Source organism: Porites lutea, chromosome 10, assembly GCF_958299795.1.
Source record: "Porites lutea chromosome 10, jaPorLute2.1, whole genome shotgun sequence".
Classification (NCBI taxonomy): Eukaryota; Metazoa; Cnidaria; class Anthozoa; order Scleractinia; family Poritidae; genus Porites; species Porites lutea.
Window position 1 is genome coordinate 30,895,278 of NC_133210.1, and position 9,703 is coordinate 30,904,980.

Here is a 9,703-nt window from a genome sequence, read left to right on the forward strand (position 1 = left end):
AAAATAGATCAACGCACAATTGACGAGGTCACGTCCATTAAACAAATACTGTTAAGCAGCTATAATAAAATCGTGAAGAAAACCGAGCAGGACCAACAGCATAACTGCGCAACCAGTCAGTGTGTGTTCCCGCGCTTTCTCCGTGAAGTACCAAACCAAAGATAAATATGAGTTTCAAGACTGTTTCCCTTACAATACCTAAAACACAGTATTCGTGCGCAGCATACCTATGAGATCACCTGTCTTAAAATAGAAAATGCATTAAGTTCGCTTTGAATGTACGCCAAGTTCTTTTCAAGGAAAACCACTTGATTAACATACTGTCACCTGTCACAAAGTTAAACGTAAGCGCCTCAAGATCGAAATAAGAGAGCGCGTGTTTGTCGGAGGACTGTCTTTGAGAGGAAGACATTGACTAAGCAACACAAAGTCTCCGTATAAAAGTTAAATTACAATGGCTGATGATGAACGCAAATCTGGTGCTAAAGGAATTAATTCAGACGATGTTGTTTATAGTCCACCGCCAGAGGAAAATAAACAAAAACAAACTAAGAGTAAGCCGACTTTTTTTCTCACTGGCGTCGACATGACAAAGAGATTCTAGTTCGTTTTGTGTCGATCATTTCTGATCATTTCTGAACGGTTGATTTTATTCCATTTTTCGCAGAAGATGAAGCACAGGGGAAAAAGAAGAAATAACAAGGTACGGTTATGATTACTATAACAGCGGCCATATAAAAAATGAATCTTACATAGCATCAACTTTTCAAATTGGCGGAGTTCCGCGCGGATCTTCCAATTCGCCCGCTTTTTTCAGAAAGAGGACACGAACCTAATTCTTGTTGTGCGTGGGGGGAAATTCACGGGTATCAAGCCGTGTGGCTTCTAAGTAGAGAAATTCGCACATCTCAACACTAGTTTGGTAACTGTGGGCGCATAATTTCAACATATGAGAAATTTTACACTCTCAGAAATTTGCGCACGTGCTAGCCACATGTACGGTGTGTTGGCGCCAGAAGACAGAGCCGAGATGATGTCTAAGAAGCATAAAAAAGCACGTCATTTGCGGAAATGACTTGGCAGAAAGCTCACGCGTCGAGATGCATGAAAATACATAAGGCAGCCCACTTGCGGGCCAGATCCACTTTTAAATACGTATGCAAGCGAATAATAAATCCTCTATTTGTTTAAAGTCAAATTCTTCATTTAGTATGGGTGTTAGCGCTTGGTTTTGTTCTTTTATCGCGGCAAGCAACTTCCTTTTAAGCTTAAAAGACAGTGTCAATACTGTTAAGCAGCTACCATAAAATCGTGAACTTGTCTTAGCAAGCGGAAGAAAACCGTGGAGGGCCAACAGAATAACTGCGCAACCAGTCAATGTGTGTTCCCGCGCTTTCTCCAGAAAGTACCAAAATAAAGATAAATATAAGTTTTAAGACTGTTTCACTTGCAATAACTAAAACACAGTATTCGTACGCAGCGTACCTATGAGATCACCTGTCTTAAAATAGAAAGTGCATTAAGTTCGCTTGGAATCTACGCCAAGTTCTTTTTAAGGAAAACCACTTGATAAACATACTGTCACCTGTCACAAAGTTAAACGTAAGCGCCTCAAGATCGAAATAAGAGGGCGCGTGTTTGCCAGAGCAGAGATAGTCTCCGTATAAAAGTTAAATCACAATGGGTGATGATGAACGCAAATCTCGTGCTAAAGCGAATAATTCAAGAGACGTGAATTATGGTAAACCGCCAAAGAAAGACGATCCAAAACCCAAGCAAGAACACAAACAGGAGCAAGTTAAAAGTAAGCCAGCTTTACTTCTCAATGGCGTCGACGTGGCAAAGAGGTTCTATTTTGTTTTGTGTCGCTTATTTCTGAACGACTGATGTTTTCCCCCCTTCTTTCGCAGAGAATAAATCACAAGATAAAAAGAAGAAATAACAAGATAAGGTTATGATTATATAATTATATATCTTACATAGCATGTACTTCTTAAATTGGTGGAGTTCCGCGCGGATCGTCGAGTTTATATGCTCTTAAAGACACTATGTTCATCCGATGAGAAACGTATTGCCAAAAAAGAGAAAGAACTCTTTCATTTACACGTTTAGCCACTCACAGATTTATTATTTCAACCGAGCAAAAAGTGCTTACGAAGCAATGTCACCCGCGATAGCATGTGACTTAGGACAAACTTGAAAATAGGAAGAACCGGCGGTTACCACCCAAGATCTCTTTTTTTTAGCAAAAATGATTTTAAGGAATGACTTCACAACATTACATAAACTTAACAACCTGATACTGCTGATACTGGCTTTTCAACTTTACACAAAAAGAGCTACACTACACTTTATCCTGAAAAAAAAAAAATAAATATGTATAATTGACAACAGTAAATGTAAAACTTTGCCACTAGAATAAGATAATTTACAATGACAAAATCTTCGTCTGCGATGAATATACCAATAAAACATTAACAACCGACAAAGGTTCCAAATTGATATTACATTCCATAAGCCAAGAACGGAGCGCTACCCAGAAGGACCTTGTTATTTCGCAACTGTAAAAAAGATGCTCAAGAAATTCAATCTCGTTTTTGCAAAAGGTACATTGTGGCGAATCAATCATCCTAATTTTAAATAATTTTTCATTGGTGAAAACAATGTTGTTCAAATTGTCTAATTTTTGTTTCTAGCGACACTTTAAATGAGAGCGAATATATTTCGTTCCAATCGAATTGGACATCAGGAAATTGACCCTGAAACCTCTTTTGAGCAGATAGAGGAGTTTGTTTCGCCATTTTGAATGCATTGTACAGAGATTTCGATGTGACCGAAGACAGATCAACATCAGCGTTATCAATTTTTAGGTGGACCGTGTTCCTCAATTCAGGAAGCTTGTAATGAGCACTTTGTTTAACACGTTTTCTCCATTCAACAAGTACCGCGTCTATAAGACTCATTAACTTAAAATGGTCAATCGGAGAGGGGTCCCTGTTACCCCTTTTAAAGAAAAGATCGCCTACAGTTAAAATGTCTTCCTCCAGGAGATGCTTTTCAAAAACCGAATGCTTCTTGATGATAATGTGTTTAATGTTCTAAATTACTTGGTTCGCCACGTCCTCGTATGAGACCAGGCATCTAGACATTCTTTATAAAAAGGCGGAAGGTAAATTGGAAGTTTTCTTGTATCGAAATTACAGCGGAGGATGAACTTACCCACTACCCCAGAGAGGGAATAATCCAGGGTTATTTTCCAAGAGCTATGGTTTTCCTCGTCTGCGTAGTTTTTTAATACCATTACTCTCTGTGCGCAAATTATTGAATGAATATCTAACATTTTCAAACCACCATCATTAATATCATTTATTAGGGCAGATCGTTTGATTTTATCATTTCCTTTCCAAATAAAGTGATAAATCAACTTGCTGATTTCTTTAACTTGGTCTTCAGGTACTGAGATCAACGCTGCTTTGTTTGGAAATTTCGGAATAGTAAAAGACTTTACAATCTGAATTTCTCCTATCAGAGTAACGGCCCTACCTTTCCAACTATCTTAAGTTCCCTGGATTGATTTAAAGATAAAGTCGCAGTTGGCCTTCAATCTAGTTGAGTAGTACGTATTTTGTGAGTAAAGGCATCTTGAACAAGACTGTGCGGATCAATAGCAAAAATCTCTGTTTTTTCATCATTTACACGAAGGCCTGAGTACCTGGCAAAATTTTGTAAAGATGTTAGAGTTGAAAGTATGAGTTGGTATCTCAAAAGAAGCAGGTCATATCGTCGGCAAAAAGGGTCGTTTTGATTTCTTTCCCATTATTTAAGAAGCCTTTAATATTTGTATTTTCTCGAATTTGACATAAAAGCGTTTCCAGCGCAAGATTGAACAATAAAGGAGAAAGAGGATCGCCCTGTCTCACCCCACGTTTAACAAAAAAGATATCAGTTGTAAAGCCATTATTAAGGCCACAGCTTGACAAGTTCCTACCGTAAGTTCTAATCAATTGAAGAAAATTTGGTCCAAAACCCATTTTCTGTAAAACCTGATTTAAAAATTCGTGGTTCGTGGTTTCATCTAGCCTCATCTGAATTTCTTCGAAAAAAGTGTGTTAATAAGGGCAAAAGACCACTTGCACTAAGAGGTCACGTGACCAACGCTTCCTTTAAACAATGAGTTGGAATCTTGCTGATGCCAAAAATTGACAGAGCACACCCGTAACATTATTAAAATGAAGTTGTCTGAAGAGAGACGCTATTAGAATTTTCGCTTGCGGTTGTTTCTTGCCGAGATGAGACTCAAAGTGTTGAAACTGGCCCCAGTCTTCTAAAAAAAATCGAAGGAAATGCATTTGGTGCGCACTTTCTGCAGCTATACTGCAAAACGAGTACGGTGACCCCTATTTTTATATTTCATAATTTTAATAAGAACAGTGCTTCCTTTCAATGAGAAAAAAATTGGCATAAATCTATGTTCAGCTTTTTGGCAATTTTACTAAATTGTACGGATTAAGCTACGACAGCTTAAATAGCGCGTGTCCAAATTAAGTCTACTTTGGAGTGTAAAATAAAACAGGGCATTAAAAGGCATTTTTCGGGTACGTAAGTGGATAAACAATACATTCAAGTCAAATTCTATACGACACCACATGCATCATCGAAACAAATCTCTCCTTTTTGACTAGTTTTGGGCTGCGCGTTTTTGCCAAAAGGGCCCTAAATAGCCTTACTTGTTAGAATTGTAACGTGAAAACAAGCGCAGTGACCCCTCACTACTATTTTATCATCTTCTTGATTGTTACATTTGTTTTTCTACGCACAAAAGAGATACTGCATCCTTATGTTTCACGTTAAGCTATAGAAATATAACAACGCCTCTCTGCCTCTTACGAATCGTCTACGCAACCAAAAATAATTAAATGGGCATCTTTTCTTTCATAGTCGTATAAATCATTACTAGCCCCCTAAAGAATTTCTATGATGCTTCGTAAGGCATGAATATTGTCGCTTTATTTTGCAGGCAATTAACGAGGACGAAAAACGAAGAGGAGCCAATCAGTCTTTCCCTAAACCTCTTCACGCCGAGTGGCAAATACGTCCTCCACTAAATTCCTCCATCCTTTTCTGTCCTGGACTCTTGTGACTGCTGCAAAACATAACGTCCCAACTTCCTTCACTTATCGACCATTGTCTTCCTCCGAACTGCGTGGGCGCTCTGTCTCCCTTTTGCTTGCCGTTGTCCATGTTGGAGCTGCCTTAGCCATGGTTGTTGGCCGTCATCTCTCCCAAATACAGAATGGCTGGTTCTCCTGAGGCTGCTGTGAGCTGTCCAAAACCAGTCTTTCTGCACGCATGGACCCCAGGAACTTAAGGCTTGTAATTCTACACTTCTCAGATAACCGAAACTTAAACTTTTAGTTGTTTCTTTGATATTTTCCTTGAAAATTTATCTCCAGATAGAGACAATAGTGTAAGTGAGGGAAATTGGGACTGTGGTACAATAGCCAAGTAATTTCTTTTTTTTTATTGTTAAAGGGGCTGTGTCGCGGAAATCGGTCGCTTCGATAAAAGTCGTTTCGATACACGTCGTTTCGATACACGGCGTTTCGATACAAACTCAAGCAGTGAAATCGCACAAAAATTTTGTTCACTTTAAGTATAGTTCGCGAGTGAACAAGAAAAACATGTTGGGTGAATATCTTCGTTCTTTAAGCCAAGTAATGTGGAACGATTTACACCTCGAATGAATAAACTTGTATCGAAACGGCTGGAAACATGTTTCACGGCTGCCACGCTCATTTTGTTGTTATCGCCAATTACGCTTCCTTATGCACTATGGAACTTAACGTTAACGAAGAAATTACTTGTAAACGACAAAATCACAGCTTCTTTTCCAACAAATATACTGTTAGGCTAATAAGTTTTCAAAAGCCTACAATTTCAGTCCGTTTCAATCTTCTCCAAGTTTGTCCATCCGTGCCTACGTTTGTATTTGCTGTGTTATTATTACCTTCGTTTAATGTTTTGAGTGGTTATTTTTTTGTTTCACTTAATTCGGTAGCAGTTCCTAATGTTAGAATTTTGATAAAATTCGGCGTGACACAGCTTCTTTAATACTCTAGCTATCTTTTTAGCTCTCGGTGAGTTCACCGCTGATTTAGTTTGTATGACTTAGTTTTTACAATCAGAAATAGTTAACAGTTTAACTCTACTTTTCTGTGAACGTTTGATTGCTAACGCGCTGTAATCATCTTTGTTGAGTCAGGCCATTTGTGATCTAAATATACTAACTGCAATAAAAAGCTGTAGAGATGGAGGCTAAATAATGGTTTTTAAGTACAGTAAGAGAAACAACAAAATTGAAAACATTTCCCCTAAATTTCAGTAGTTGGGAGGAAATCTAAAATGGCGGAACCTCAACCGCCATTGGTGATGACGTCATATGCCCTCAACATTCCCTAAATAACAAAATGCTGAGATCACACCCTGGTACAAAGGGTCCTAGCTCAACGCCTTAACAGCTCGAAAAACAAAGAAACGTCTACACAACATGTTCTGCAGTTTTTCACAATGTCAAATTATCTCACAAAATGTCGAGAGCTAGCGCCAAACCCCTTCCCACCCACCCATCCCCCCTTCCACAATTCAAAACATCACTCTTAAATTTGCTACGCCTCGATAATTTGTCCGCGATTGGAATTTACACATAAGAGTTAATCCTCTTAATCTTGAATCTCAACATTTGACGTTTCTATTCGCAGAAACTCAGTTAAATGATGAATGTACCTAAATATACATCGTCAAAGCAGAGACATGATTTTCGCGCATTATCTCACTGTTTCTCCTTTGTTCCGCTACCGCTCGACCTTTTGGCTTCTCAAGTATCCGGTTGTTTGCATAAGCTCAATTTAGATTATAAAACCAACAACTTTTGCCCGGTCTCAGACAACCCGAGGCCTCCTCTGGTTAATTTGCCAAAGTCGCCTCAAACAAATTCGCGATTTAGTGCAAAAAGGCAATCAACCAGTGTATACCAAATAAATTGCCCGTGGCCGATTTTCTTTTGAAAGTAAATTCACCAGTTCCGCTTGGAAGTATGACAGTGTCACGAAATAATGAATTCTGCTGGACCATTGAGCTGTAAATACAGTACAACAGCAAATAACAGAAAGGGCTTCAAAAAGACATGAGAATAGAGAATAAAGAAATGACCGCAGAAGAGACGCAGTAAAGAAAAAAGACTATCAACTGGAACGGCCATAGAAATCATCAGGAGTGGCGAGTGAAACGCACTTTGCACCCGAGATGAAAATAATCTTTTTAGGGGCACGCAAATTAACAGTCAAATTTCTTATCTGATATAACAGCTTTTTCGGCAAGCAAATGAACAAAGGACACTTTATCTTGTATGCGCTAATTATTAGCTCAAGAATGTTTCCATAACATTTGACTCTTTTAAGAGGTTGATTTAGCCTTTTTAAGTATCAATTTATTTCTTACAAGTGAGCAATGCAGCAAATTCAAAGTATTAAAGAAGATTTACGGAGATAACTTTGAAAGAACCATCTCGTAACGCAGTGAAACAACAGGCTGATATGCGACCTCGAATGAATTTCTAACTAATTACTCTTCTATGCTATGAAAACTTCGTTTACTTTTCCACTTTAACTCCTACAGTCTAACTTATCTTGCCACCTGACATTAAGCTAAATGTAAGATGGAACTCAATCCATGCTGATCAGTATGATCGGTCTCACAAGATATCCTAATGAAACAGGCACGAGGCAAGAAATATTTATCACTAGAGACATCGCACATAATGTCATACAATCTTACCTTATGTACTAAACAGTCCGCCAAAAAGTTCTTTCTAGGGATTTAACCAACTCTCCACTCCAATCTTCAAATTGATCACTCCTTGTCCTCACTCACAGTGAAGAAAAAATTTCCGCGCAAGCAGAAACATAAGGCTTGCAGTTGTGTGAACGCGCGGTTATCATTTCGCGTCATCAATGGATGTTATGTTGCGCATAACACAAATAGTACACGCGTCTTCCTATTGGCTCATTCATCTCTCGTGGAATGCGCGCGAGCTCTGCATACCCTCGAGCCATGAGACCACGCGCTGAAATATATATATTTTTTTATCTGAAACACGCAACGTTTTCAATCGAAGCATTCAACCGCAGAATAGTCAAACGCTATGTTCATACGGATAGCCCTTACGCCGACACGAATGTCATACCGGATGAGGCTTATGTTCACACATAGAAACGTTGATTTCAGCGCGATTTCTGTCATGGGGCGAAGATGCGTCGCGCCGGGTTTGAAAGCGGATCGTCACATACCGGATAAGTTTCTGCCACTCGTAGCTGCAGTACTAAGGTATTCGGGCCGCAGACCCGCAGTTGAGGCAAATGAACAGGAGCGAGGACTGGAACCGACTGAGATGGAAGTTAATATCCTTAAGTGTTTCATGAGTGAAGATTAGGATTTAGTGCACCAAGCTCTCTTAACACTGACTTTCTTGACTCAAATCTTGCTTTTAGTGGGAGAGAGAACAGATCCATGGGTAATTGTCCTCAATCATTCATATTTCATGATGTGCATAACTTAAAAGTCTAAAAGCATCTGGTTGAACCTGAACACTTCACTGATAAGCTTATTAAAGGCAAATATATTTTTACAGTGATTAGCTTCACAACAGCATGGTGCCTCTACAGGCAGTTTTTAAATCATCAAAATTTCTCAAAGTCCTTAATTATTGATAGAGCAATAGAGAATTCTCTGGAACAGTCTATTTTGCTTTCTTTCCTTGATATCTTGTTTTGTAATTTGTCTAAAGAATGCATAGAAATACAGGCAAGTTAACTTGGCACAGTAAAAAGTCACCCTCACTCAGTAACGTTTTCTTTTCTTGTTTATTAATGGCAATATGGCATCCTGAGTAGGGATGGGGTGGAGAAGAACGAGAGGGGAGGGAGGGAGAGGGAAGGAGATAGTGGTCTAGAGATGGCAGATCATTTTGATATGAAATCAGTCATGCAAATAAAGCAACAAATTCAAGAAAGTCTTATTGCCTGGAAGAATGTCTTGTGCAAGCTCTTATCTCCCTTTTTGCAGAGGAAGATGTCTTAGTAAAAAAAAAGTCATCAAGCCTGCACACATGCACATACACAGTAGGTCATGTGGCCCTTCAGGCCAGCTTAACCTGGGGTTCCATCGCATGAAGCACCTACTATAGGAAGATTTCTCCTGCCCCCCTGGAATGGATACAAGTCCAGCCCAAGGGTACCCCCAGCACTAATGTCCCAGTATCCATTTATACACATGGATGAAGTCAGAGAAAGGGGGGAGAAAGCTTCTTGTCTATGAAAACATTGCAATGGCGAGGCTTTCTGAGTGAAAGGTATTAACCGGCCACCATGCCTCCAAAGATGTCTACTGTGCATTAATTTTCACGCTTAAAAAAAAAAAGTCTCAAGAAATGTACATTGTAGGCAATCATAATATTAATAAGAGTATCAAACAGATTCAGAAGACATCCATCAGGGCTCAAAATAACCACTAGTCTGGACAAACTTTCAGTTTAGCGGTCAATTTGACTGGATATGTTAATATAGGCAATCTGAAAAAAAGGTCATTTTCACACTATTACGTTTGAAGGGGGCAAAAACCTTAAGTGATGTGGTGATTGATTATGAAA

General features: G+C 39.0%; 1 long non-coding RNA gene across 2 annotated transcripts; it reads left to right on the forward strand.

Annotated features, from left to right (window-relative positions):
• The first annotated feature begins 368 nt into the window (after positions 1 to 368).
• LOC140950010 (uncharacterized) lies at positions 369 to 6,323 on the forward strand. 2 transcript variants are annotated; one of them, XR_012167139.1, is made up of 3 exons: positions 369 to 554; positions 668 to 703; positions 5,018 to 6,323. It is a non-coding gene; the product is annotated as an uncharacterized lncRNA (long non-coding RNA). The 2 variants fall into 2 exon arrangements; XR_012167140.1 differs by lacking the exons at positions 369 to 554; positions 668 to 703 and adding exons at positions 1,615 to 1,804; positions 1,911 to 1,951.
• Positions 6,324 to 9,703: the final 3,380 nt, after the last annotated feature.